A 10,885-nucleotide genomic window follows, 5' to 3' on the forward strand; every position below is an offset into this window, starting at 1 on the left:
AGTAGGCAGAGAGGCAGGCAGAGAGGGGGAAGCAGGCTCCCCACCGAGCAGAGAGCCCAATGCAGGACTCGATCCCAGGACCCTGAGATCACGACCCGAGCTGAAGGCAGAGGCTCAACCCACTGAGTCACCCAAGTGCCCCTCTTTTGAAATTTTTGAATGAAGACTGCATGAAAGCTATGAGTCAATTTGGGGACAAGTGAGGTTTTCAAAATACTGAGTATACCCATAGTATAACTGTCCATTTTTATTTTTTTGGTCTTTTACTCACATGTAGCAGTTAAGGCTTATAATTTCCTTCACTTTAACTATTTGCGTTTATTGCTAGGTTATATCTCTTAAACGTTTTATAGTAGTTGTTCCTAGTGTAAAATTTCCAGGATACTTCCTAATTGGTTATTGCTGGCGTCGAGGAAACTGCCGGTTTTATTTTTCTTTTTTAAAAGAGTTTATTTATTTATTTGAGGGAGAGAAAGAGAGCACGCACGCACGAGAGAGAGTATAGGAGGGGAGAAGGTCAGAGGGAGAAGCGGACTCCCCACTGAGCTGGGAGCCAGATGCGGGACTCTATCCCAGGACTCCGGGATCATGACCTGAGCCGAAGGCAGTCACCTAACCAACTGAGCCACCCAAGTGTCTGAAACTACTGATTTTAAAATGCTGGGTTTATATACAGCCAGTTTACTCTCTTATTAGTCCTAATTGCTCTAACATTGCCAACTTGGTTTTCTAAGAGAAAACTAACATACTCTTGTCTGCTCCTCTAGGGACAATTGATAATTATTTGATAATTAGCCTTTCCATGTTGGTAATTCCTACTTTTACAGAACCTCACTGCATGAGCTAGGCTCTGCAAGACAAGGAGGAGTAACACAAGTAAAGACTAGAGATTGCTGCTTGTCCCAGCCTTTAATGGAAAAAGTTTTTAATACTTCTAGGAAGTGTTCAAGGATGAAGGTTTGTTTTCTAGCGACCTAACAGGTGCAGTCTGACAAACAAGAACAGTTCCAACGTATTAGTAATACTGAGAGTTGTGTTTTTTTTTTTTAATAAAAAATGGTGCATTACATTTCTTCAAATGCCTTTTTAGAATCTGTTGAGATGATCGTGTGGTTTTCTCCTGTATTTGCTAAGTCTGAGCCCGGGGTTTCTCCAAGGCTTGCTTTGAAAGATCCACCCCATGATCTAGACTACAATTTGCAGGCACACTATTTTCTTCTTTTTAAAAATATCTTGATGAAAAAAATCACTTCCAAAAGAGCCAGGGGGGATTTCTGGAGGAAAGGGTGGAACAAAAGAACTTAAATCTGGAAGAAGATTAGAAATTACCTTCAAACCCAAACAGGCCTCCACTTTTGTCACAGATTAACTGTGACTAAACCTCCAAATAGTGTAACCGGAGATTGGTGATTTCTTATGTGCTTTAACAAGAAGTAAGCACCTTGTGTTCAATTAGCTGATTGGCTAGAAGTCACCAGTGAATGGGGACAGCAGCAATCTGTGTCCTGGGTCCTGATCTCTTTCCAAGTCAATGGTTTGTTTAATTTATGGTGTCATCAAAGTGATAATAAGTCTAGCTGTAGCAGCTAGTTCATCCTCAAGGCTAATTGAGACACCTCCAACATTTTGGTTGTGCTTCTTGTTCAGGCAGTTAAGTAAACCCAACCTTAGATCCCCAGCAGTCATGTCAGGACAGGTAACACTCCAGTGTTTATCACTGGCAAGCATTATTCTCTATAAAGGATGGCCGAGGAAAGAGAAAGTAATCTGGTTTTGGCTGGAGTGTTCTCTGTTAGCAATGATGGGTGAACTTGCTCGTAATTCGAAGACCGTTCCCTGAGCTTGGCCCATGGTCTCTCTTCCCCATAACCAGTTTGTGGTCCATTGGCTTGCCGTCACCTTCTGGACCCTGGATGGCCATAAACTGATCTGAAATCGCACCGTTTACCCTCTTCGCACCCACTGCTTTCAGAAGAAAACCACCATCAGGGAATCATAGCCTATTTCGCTACAAAACAGCCCTGCTTCTGAGAAGCCTTTCCTTTACAGGGAGCCAATTAACTTAGAAGAACGTAGTAACACTAGCGAATCCCAAAAGAGTGTTCACGATATGCACAGGGATTAAATAAAAATCTCACAAGTACCTCCGAAGGATATGGGCTTTGTAGACCCCGAGGCCGATTAGCCTGTCTCTGTTCCAATGGCAGGAACCTCTTCTCTTGTTCATCAAGCAAGTCTGCAAAAGCAGCTCCATCCTAAAGGTCAAAGGCCTCACCCTCCCCTCCACCCCTGTTCTGTTCCGTGTGGCTTTGCAGTTCAAGCAGAGTCAGTTGCCCTGTGCCTTGAATCTGGGCTGGCATTGTGACTTGCACTGGCCAACAGAGTGTGACGGGCGAGACAGTGTCGACCTGAGCCTGGACCTAAAGAGACTGCATGCTCCGGCTTCTCTCCAGCACCTGGTCACCCCCGACACAGGCTTGGTCCAGCCTACCGGGGAGTGAAGGGGACGTGGGCACATGGCACAGGCCAGTCCAGGTCTGCTCCCTTGAGACATGAGCCCAGCCCTGCTCAGCAGAGCCACCTGACGGACCCATAGAATTTCCAGGTAAGTAAACAAGAAACCTTCATTTGTGCATGTGACTATTTGGTAGATACAATGTTGAGAACAGAGGAGTGACCTGCAAGGCTGAGCTACTGCCAACAGGAAGCTGCTTACATAGTAACACTGAGTCTAGCAGGATTTTCGACGTCCAGGCTAGCGGTTGAAGTGTGAAGGGAGTTAGACTTGGATTGGAATTCTGATTCTGCCACCAGGATGTTACAAACTCAGGTGCTGGTGAATAGGGGATCAGAAAAAAATACCTCCGCCATTTCCTAATAAGGTCCGTTTTAAGGAACAAGAACTTTTCGTGCTCCCCCTCCCCTTTCTTGTATTTCCCTTTCTGAGTTTCGGTTTCTTCATCTCCAAACGAAGATTACTATGCCAGCCTCATAGGGTTGTGTGAAAAATGAATGAGATAATGTATATATAAATAAAATGCTTCACACAATGCCTAGTACCTGGAAAGTACTCAATAAATGATTTAGATATAAGCACAATTACACAATATACATACTATAATCACAGATACTTTAAAAAAAAAAAAAAGAAAGACTATGGCCGTTTGCCCAAGCCCACCCAGTCTCCCCCCATGACTGCCACAGCCCCCTAACGGCTCTTCTTCCTCCCATTCGTGTCTCTACAATGCACTCTCCACGCAGCTACCAGAAGGTATTCTAAAAATGCAGACCTATGCAGGGCACTCCCCCATACCAAAACCCTCCAAAGGCTTTCCATCGCCACATATGATAACATTCAAGACTCCCCCTCACTCAATATGCTTAGCCATGCTGGCCTTCTTTCTGCTCCTCACATACCCCAAGCAGGACCCCACCCAGGCCTTTTGTGCTCAGCCTTCTCTCCCCCTAAACCCTTCCTCCCCTGCTCCCTGTCTGCCCAGTCCTTTTGCGTCATTTAGACACCAGCTCGCGGTATCTCCTTGAGCCTGTGACTTGCCCCCGCACTCCGCCTTCCTGACCACCCGTCTGGTCACCTTTACCACAGCCATCTCCACCCCAAATTGTCTTTTGTGTTTGCTTGACGTGTGCCGACCGCCTCCCTTCACCAGCCCAGAAGCTCCATGGGCCAGGGACCCTGTCCCGTTTGCTGCCGCCACCCCGGCTTCTGTATGGGCCCTCGGTACACACCACTGAGTAACTAGAAATAAATACCCCCAGATCCTAACAAAGACTATGTTGGGAAACAGGGACTGTTCTCTCTTATTACATTTTGCAAATTGTCTACAATGAGCATCTTTCATTTCCAAGGTCAGAAACCAAAGCATTACTTTTTAAAGAATGGGCGCTGCTTCATTTTGCACATAATCCCTCCAGGAGCCCGTGCGAGATGTGGCTGAGGGAAGCCCGCTCGAGTCCCTAGAAAAGAAGAAGAGGAAGGAGAGGAGGAGACAGAGCAGACCAAAGAGAGACAGGAGAACAGGGCAGAGGACGAACAGAGAGAAGAAGAAGGAGGAATCAAGGAACTAAAGCGGGAATACAGGATGAATGAAAGAAGTGGGAGAAAGGGGCAGGCAGGGAGGGAGGAAACGTGGAAGGACAGACGGGCATAAAAAGGAAGAGAAGGCAGAGAGAAAGATGGGGGAGAGGAAAGGGAAGAGTCAGGGGAAGACTAAAATGGGGAATGTCCTTCTGGATCCCAGCTGCTGGGAATTGGACATGATGTTGACACTATTCAAGTGTCCTGAGCCTTACACGGCAGACACACGGACGTGAAGCACAAAGGAATCTCCCTCTGTGTGTGTCAGAGTCAGACAGGGCTCCCAGCAATTGCTGCCCATGACCGCTGAACAGGTGCACCAAAAAGCTCACAACAAAGATGGTTTTCATCCAAGGAGCTCTTCGCCCGTGCCTCCCTTCACACAGGACGAGCATCAGCAGAAGTCTGGGTTAGGCTTGATGCTGAAAGCCAACCTGGTCCCTTACGTGGGATCATCAGTGCCCATGTGCCGTCCCCTGGGCTAGCAGGCGGGCACGCCCCACCCACTGGCTGATCACAGTGGTCCGGGTGGCTGACTGGGTGGGGCCCTTACTCCCCAGCAGGCCCCTCTGACGGGCCGCCTCATTGAATCCTCACCATGGCTGTGTGAAGGTGGAATCATCAGTATCCTCCTTTCCCAGATGTGGAAATAAAGAAGTGGAAACAATTTAAGGCAAGCTCAGATATGCTAAATAATTTGCCAAAGGTTGCCCAACTAGTAGAGGGGGACTCCCCTCCCCATTTTTCTGACTCTGAAACCCAAGTTGTTGTTGTTGGTTTTTTTTTTAAAGATTTGTTTATTTTAAAGAGGACAGAGGAAGAGAAAATCTCAAGCAGACTCCACACTGAGCACAGAGCCTGATGCCGGGCTCAATCTCACCACCCTGAGATCATGACCTGAGCCGAGATCAGGTGTTGGATACTCAACCTACTGAGCCACCTCCAGCACCCCAAGAATGCCCCAGAAGTTGAGGCCAGAGAACCTAGCCCTGTGTCAGTGGAAAGCAAGAGACTCTCACTTCCGGAGTGAGAGTCCTGCATCGTGACCTGGGCTAGGAGCCTAACATTCCACTGAACCATCAGCCTGCCTCCTGCGGGGGCGGGGGTGGATCGTGTCCCGCATTTTATGGATGAGGAGACCTTTGGTCACCTGCATCAAGTCATGCAGCTAGAAATCTGGGGAGGGCAGTGTCGGGTGGAGCTCAGACTCAAGTCTGCTCAATCCACAGCCCATGCTCTTTCTACTCTGCTTTCCTCCGAGGAGCAGACAAGGGTGGGGAGACCTCCGCAGGTTCCCTTCTCTCTAGCCCAGCATGGGCAAGCAGCCGATGGACTCCCAAAGAGGTGGGAAGAGCCCATGGACAAGGGCCCCCAGGAAGTTATGGGCAGCCAACCACCCATTTCCTCTCCCTCTGTTCCCTCTTCTCCTCCAAGTTCCCTCCTCTCCCCTCCACCACCTCCGTCCCCCTGAATGGCCAGCCTGTGCTGAGGGCACCTCTGCCTCTGACAGCGCCACTGCCGGCCACAGGCTCAGGGCTCCTGTCCACGTGATGTCTTGCTCACTAGCTTCTTTAACGAGCTTTGGGATAGCCAAAGACCATGCCTCCCAAAGAGAAGGACGAGGATCCCTGGAAGAAAGGGTGTGTAACATACTGTTGTGTGGCTAGGACGCTGGCTTCAAAGGTCGCTCCGTGGGGGAGGCGTGTTCTACCTCTATGCCGTTCAATGATCACTATGCCAATGGGGGCTCGGTCTGGGTTTGGGCAAAGAGAGACAGCTGGAACTCCCCAGGCAAAGACAGCCAGCCAGCCGGAACTCTCTTCTGAGACTCAGCTCTGGCCTTCATCCCTCCGCTTTGCCCCATCCTGTGAGACAGCGTGGTTCATCAGAAAGCTTAGACAGACTTGGACGTAACATGGCTTTGCCCCTGCATGGCCATGTGGCCTGAGGCTGTCCCTGCAGCTGGCAGAGTCTTGTTCCCTCCTCTGCCAAGTGGGGCTGGATGAGGTGGGCAGTGGGGCCGGGCCTGGAGTCCACGTGTCCCTCCCGCACGCTCCCCCGCACCTGTTCTCCCGTAGCTGCGGCCCCAGCGTCCGTGTCCCCACCCAGTGACCCCATGTCCAGGACAAGCACTTTGCCCTGGGATTGTGCATCGGGACCTGAAATGGCCCTGACCTGACTGGGCAGCTCCGAACTTGGCAGGAGCTAGGACCGGATTAACCAGGCCTCTCACGCTGAGCTGTTTATCATCGCGCTTCTTGCCAACGGTGTCAGCAAGAATCCTGCCTGCTTGAACCGTCGGAAAGGTGAAGCCAGAGGAGCTCCAACCACAGCCTGCTGCAAGGGGGCAGAACTGATGCTCCAGCTAGAGGTCATGACACGCTTGGGCCCACCAGCCTTCCTGCTGCCGTGGCCCCTGAGGCCCCCCACCTTCCATCTCCCTGCCTTGGGGGCCAAGAGCCTCTCCCCATTGCCGCCACAGCACGCCGGGTGCAGGAAAGTAAAATATGGGCCGGAAATGAACTCAGAGCTGAAGACTGGGGCCCAAATGAGGTGTATCTCTGATCGGGCAACCCTGGATCCTAGGGTGGTTATGGAGGGTCGTGAACAGGGAACAAGAGAGGCCCTGTCCTCCTCCCACACACTCATACCCCACCCCTACCGCACCCCAAAGCGGTGGCGCTATGGCGGGAAAAGATGGGGCCCCCTTGCCCGTGCAGGGAATGCAGGGCGGGGTGAAGACCCAAGAGCTAGAAGGTGAAATCCCAGCCACCCGCGGGCTAGCTCCAAATCTTCAAGTTGTTTTGTACGCCAGCTCTCCCTACTGAAGGTCGGGAGGCCCAATCCCTCCCAAAGCTGCCACAGGGCCGGCGGGGAGTGGCCAAGGATGGCCATTTCAAGCCTCCCTGCCACTCCACACCCCAGAAGACAAGCGACAGGAGACACGTGGAGAGGACCAAGTGGACACTGACGTGCGGCATCAGACCCCTGCCGTGGGGGGCACCGTAGGGGTGCCCTCCAGACCCACCCCACTCCGCAGACAAGCAGCGGCTCCCGCCCGCACTCACGGCTGCCCCTGGCCCTGGGCCAGCGGCACGCTGCGTCCCTGCGGCCTCACCCCACCCTCCTGACAGCCCTGGGAAGTAGGTAGGACCAATGGACGTCGTTTCCAATGGAGAAAGAGAGCCACTGAGCGGTTTCCCTCGGTCCCCGTGGGATGGGGTTACTTTCTGATCAAGCAGAGAAACAAGCTTTCCCAACCTGGAGTCTATTTCCAGAGGCTCTTTCCATTTTTAATGACAGCGTGCACCACTAGAATCAGCACCACCCAGGTCCCCGGAGTCTCTTTAATTTTCTGAGTTGGTGAAAATGTGCAGGCCTAGTCATTTGAAACCGGCAGTTTTCAAAGTGCTGCCATGGTGAGTTATTAAACTGTCCATTCTCCTTGGGGCGATGTTAAATTTTTTTGTTTGGACTTAGGGGAGGGAGTGAAACAGGAGACCAGATAAGGGGTGAGGCTTGCCAACGGCTCCCTGCGAACCCAGGCACCCGCGGCAAACAAACGGCCCACACTCTCCCCGAACAACACCCTTCCTCCTCCCCCCAACCCCCAACCCAAACCAAACAAACATAGGAAGAAAAACAGGATTGTTTTAAAGCCCGAGCTTCCGGAGGAACATGAATAGGATTCAGGTGTGTCTGTGGCTCTGCAGCTTCTCAAGGAGATTCACAAAAATTCTTTCCTGTGCACGACTCCAAGCTGAGCACCCAAAAGTAAACATGCTTTTCCAGAGCCTCCTTGCCTTGGCCCGGGGCCAGGGCTCGGTGTGGTTGTCTCCTACCGAAGTTCACAGAGTGCTGGCCCGATCTGGGTGTCACCGCACATTGCCCCCCGCCTTGCTGTCACCTCCCGGCCAGGGTGTTCAGACCAAACCCATCCTCCAAGCTCCCAGGGAGCAGCAGCCTCGCATGCCTGCCAACTGTCCATGTCTCCATCCCATCAGGCTTCAAATGTCAACCCCACACCTCTCATCCGGGAGGGAGACGTGAGCCGTGGATCCGGATCCCAAGAGTCCATCCCTTACAGAAACCGTAGGGAGATTCCCTGGGCTTCCCTTTGACACCCCCCCCCCCCATTAAATAACAGGATGGGAGGCTGGAATGATAACAAAGGCTCGTTCCAGTTCTGGCAATAAATTATTCCTGCGGCTCATGGGAGATCTTCCCTTGTGGTTTAGATCCCCGCTCGAGGCCAGGTGCAGGCCATTCTACAGAGGCCCCCGGGCAACTGCAGCACCTTCCCAGCCAGTCTGTCTGCTGCCTGCGATCCTGTCGGCGGACACGGCCATCAGGTTACTCTTCCTAGAACATCTCCAGGATCAAAGGTAGCCAATGGCTCCCCACTGCTTCCCAGTTTAACCACAGACAGTCAAGGACCTCCTGACTCAGGCACACAAGCCCTCACTCCTTGTAGTCTCTGCTCGAGCCAAGCTGCTCTCTCTGCCTTGCTTCCCGGACATCCTTGCTTCACGTCCTCCCTACCTCTACCTGTCCCGTCACCCACCGAGGCTGGATTCAAGCCCTCCTCCTGCTGACTGCCCCAGTGTTGGTGGCAAATTTTAATTTCCCTTTCAGTGTCTAGATCATATTACACGAAGCACATGCCAGCCTAGAATTTTTACCAGATCAAGTCACTCTACAACTTCTAAGCAATGACCTATTCTCAAATTAGACTGGAAATCTTTTCAGGGAAAAGCCTTGCTGACGCCTTGCATAAAAGGTGATTAACAAAGGCTTGCTGATTAAAACATTCATTTGTGGGGCCGCCTGGGTGGCTCAGCGTCTGACTATTGATTTCAGCTCAGGTCACGATCCCAGGGTCCTGGGATCCCACTCGGTGTTGGGCTCTGGACTCAACAGGAGGCTGCTTGAGGTTCTCCCTCCCTCTCTCCCCGCCCCCCCCATGCCTTCTTTCTCTAAAGTAAGTCAGTCAATCTTTAAAAGAAAACCAGAAAACATTTATTTGTGTAACAAACATTCATGGAGCAGCTATGGAGCCACTGTGGACAAGGCTCTGAGAATTTATGAATAAAACCCAACCCCTGGGAGCACACTGGAGGCGGAAACAGTGACAAGCAGATGATTACAATACGCGTGCTAAGCGCTCTGCCAGAGCCTTGACCGGGGAACCAAAGATCGGAGTTCAAAGGTTGATCATTAACCCAGATCCCTGCAGAGATGGCAGGGACGTCAGGAATGGCTACTCCGATGGAGCTGGCATCTTGGCGGACTCCCAAAATTGGCCGCCCGAGTCAAGGCACCGGGGTGGCGAAGGCAGAGGGAACAGAATATGCGCAGGCATGAAGATGTGAGGAAATTCATGGGCCAGTCAGGGAACTGAATGGCTGGTGTGGCGGGAGCTCAGAGGGCAGAGAGAGGGGTAGAAAGAGTGGAGACCAAAGACTGGCGTCAGGTACTCAGATCCGATCCTCAAGGGAATGGGAGCGATGGATGAAATATTGCTGAGGCCTGAGGGGATGAGGGATCGCAGGAGAGACTAGAAATGAGGGTCCCCCCCCCCGCCCCCGGAAATGGCGGAGGACCGAGGAGGTCTAAGAGTTACCAATGAGGTGGGTTCCCCAACTCGCATATGGGGAAAAGAGAAGGAAAGAGCAAGATAAACTTGTAAGTTTCTGGCCTGGACAACTGGAAAGGAGGTGGTTAAAAGTCACTGGAAATAGGAAATACAGCGGAGTGAGCACATCTGAAGGAAAACACGGTGTCTGGGTGTGGGCCCAGCCAGTCTGGGGTGCCTGTGCATTCCCGAGGAAGAAGCTGGAGCACATGGATCTCAGCTTTGTCCACGAGGCTAGGCTTTGGGAGAGCAACCCTAAAGACACATAGATTTAATGATCTTGAAATCCCCCCAGGAGAGGGCACTGAGCATGAAGAAGAGCAGAGAAAAGATTCTAGGGGAACACTGACACTTTAGGGCCGCGTAGGGCCAGGGAGAAAAGGACTCCACGGATGGTACTTCAGAGACAGAGACGGAGGAGGTAAACTAGTTTCTTGGACAAGTTGGTGAATGAAATGGGACTGACCAAAAAGATGGTTCTCCTAATTATATTGTGAATCCCTGATGGGCAGTCACTGTGCCTCCTCATCAAGGAGCTCCATTATTACCTCCATTAAACAAATGAGAAGCAATACAACAAGGCAGATCAAGTGATTTACTCAAGGTCAAATAGTTGCAAGGGCCTCCATCCGAATTAGGGCTAGCTCCTGGGCCCTCACACACGCACCCAGATGCGTCCACAGCAAATCAGGGGCCAAAGGCTGGCGTCTGAGAAATGCCTTCGGGGAACACGTCCCATCCCTTTGCAGGAGGCAGGGATCCTAGGGCTCTGGCGCACGTCTGGGGAGGTCAGGCGTCTACTTTCCAATCTCCGCGGGGGGATTATGTCAGGGGTGCTTTCAAGGGCGTTCGGGTGCTGAGCAACCCTGCCTAACAGAGGTATTTCCCTTTGCTGTGTGTCCGTTGCACCTACCACCTTAAGTTCCCAGAACTACTTTCGTATCCTGGGTCTGGCAAGCGTATGTTGGGAGGGTATGCAGTGGAGGTAGGGAGGGTGGTGGGTGAAAATGCCTGGAGAGGTTCCCTCTCTAGCCCACGATCAGAGATGTCTGTACCACAGGCTGGGTATGTAACACGGAACAAGGACATTCTCTCTTCTCCTCATTAGTTAATGATAATTCTGAAAGGTTGCTAGATAAGAGTTGCTAGGCAAT

At 51.6% G+C, this 10,885-nt stretch overlaps 2 protein-coding genes across 7 annotated transcripts in view; one reads left to right on the forward strand and one right to left on the reverse strand.

The window, feature by feature from the left end:
- Positions 1-10,885, forward strand: part of MMD (monocyte to macrophage differentiation associated) — a 115,844-nt gene that overhangs the window by 85,045 nt on the left and 19,914 nt on the right. The gene's annotated exons all lie outside the window — the stretch shown is intronic.
- Positions 1-10,885, reverse strand: part of HLF (HLF transcription factor, PAR bZIP family member) — a 54,179-nt gene that overhangs the window by 12,058 nt on the left and 31,236 nt on the right. The window lies entirely within an intron of this gene.

Source organism: Mustela nivalis (genome assembly GCF_964662115.1).
Source record: "Mustela nivalis genome assembly, chromosome: 17".
NCBI classification, from domain to species: Eukaryota; Metazoa; Chordata; class Mammalia; order Carnivora; family Mustelidae; genus Mustela; species Mustela nivalis.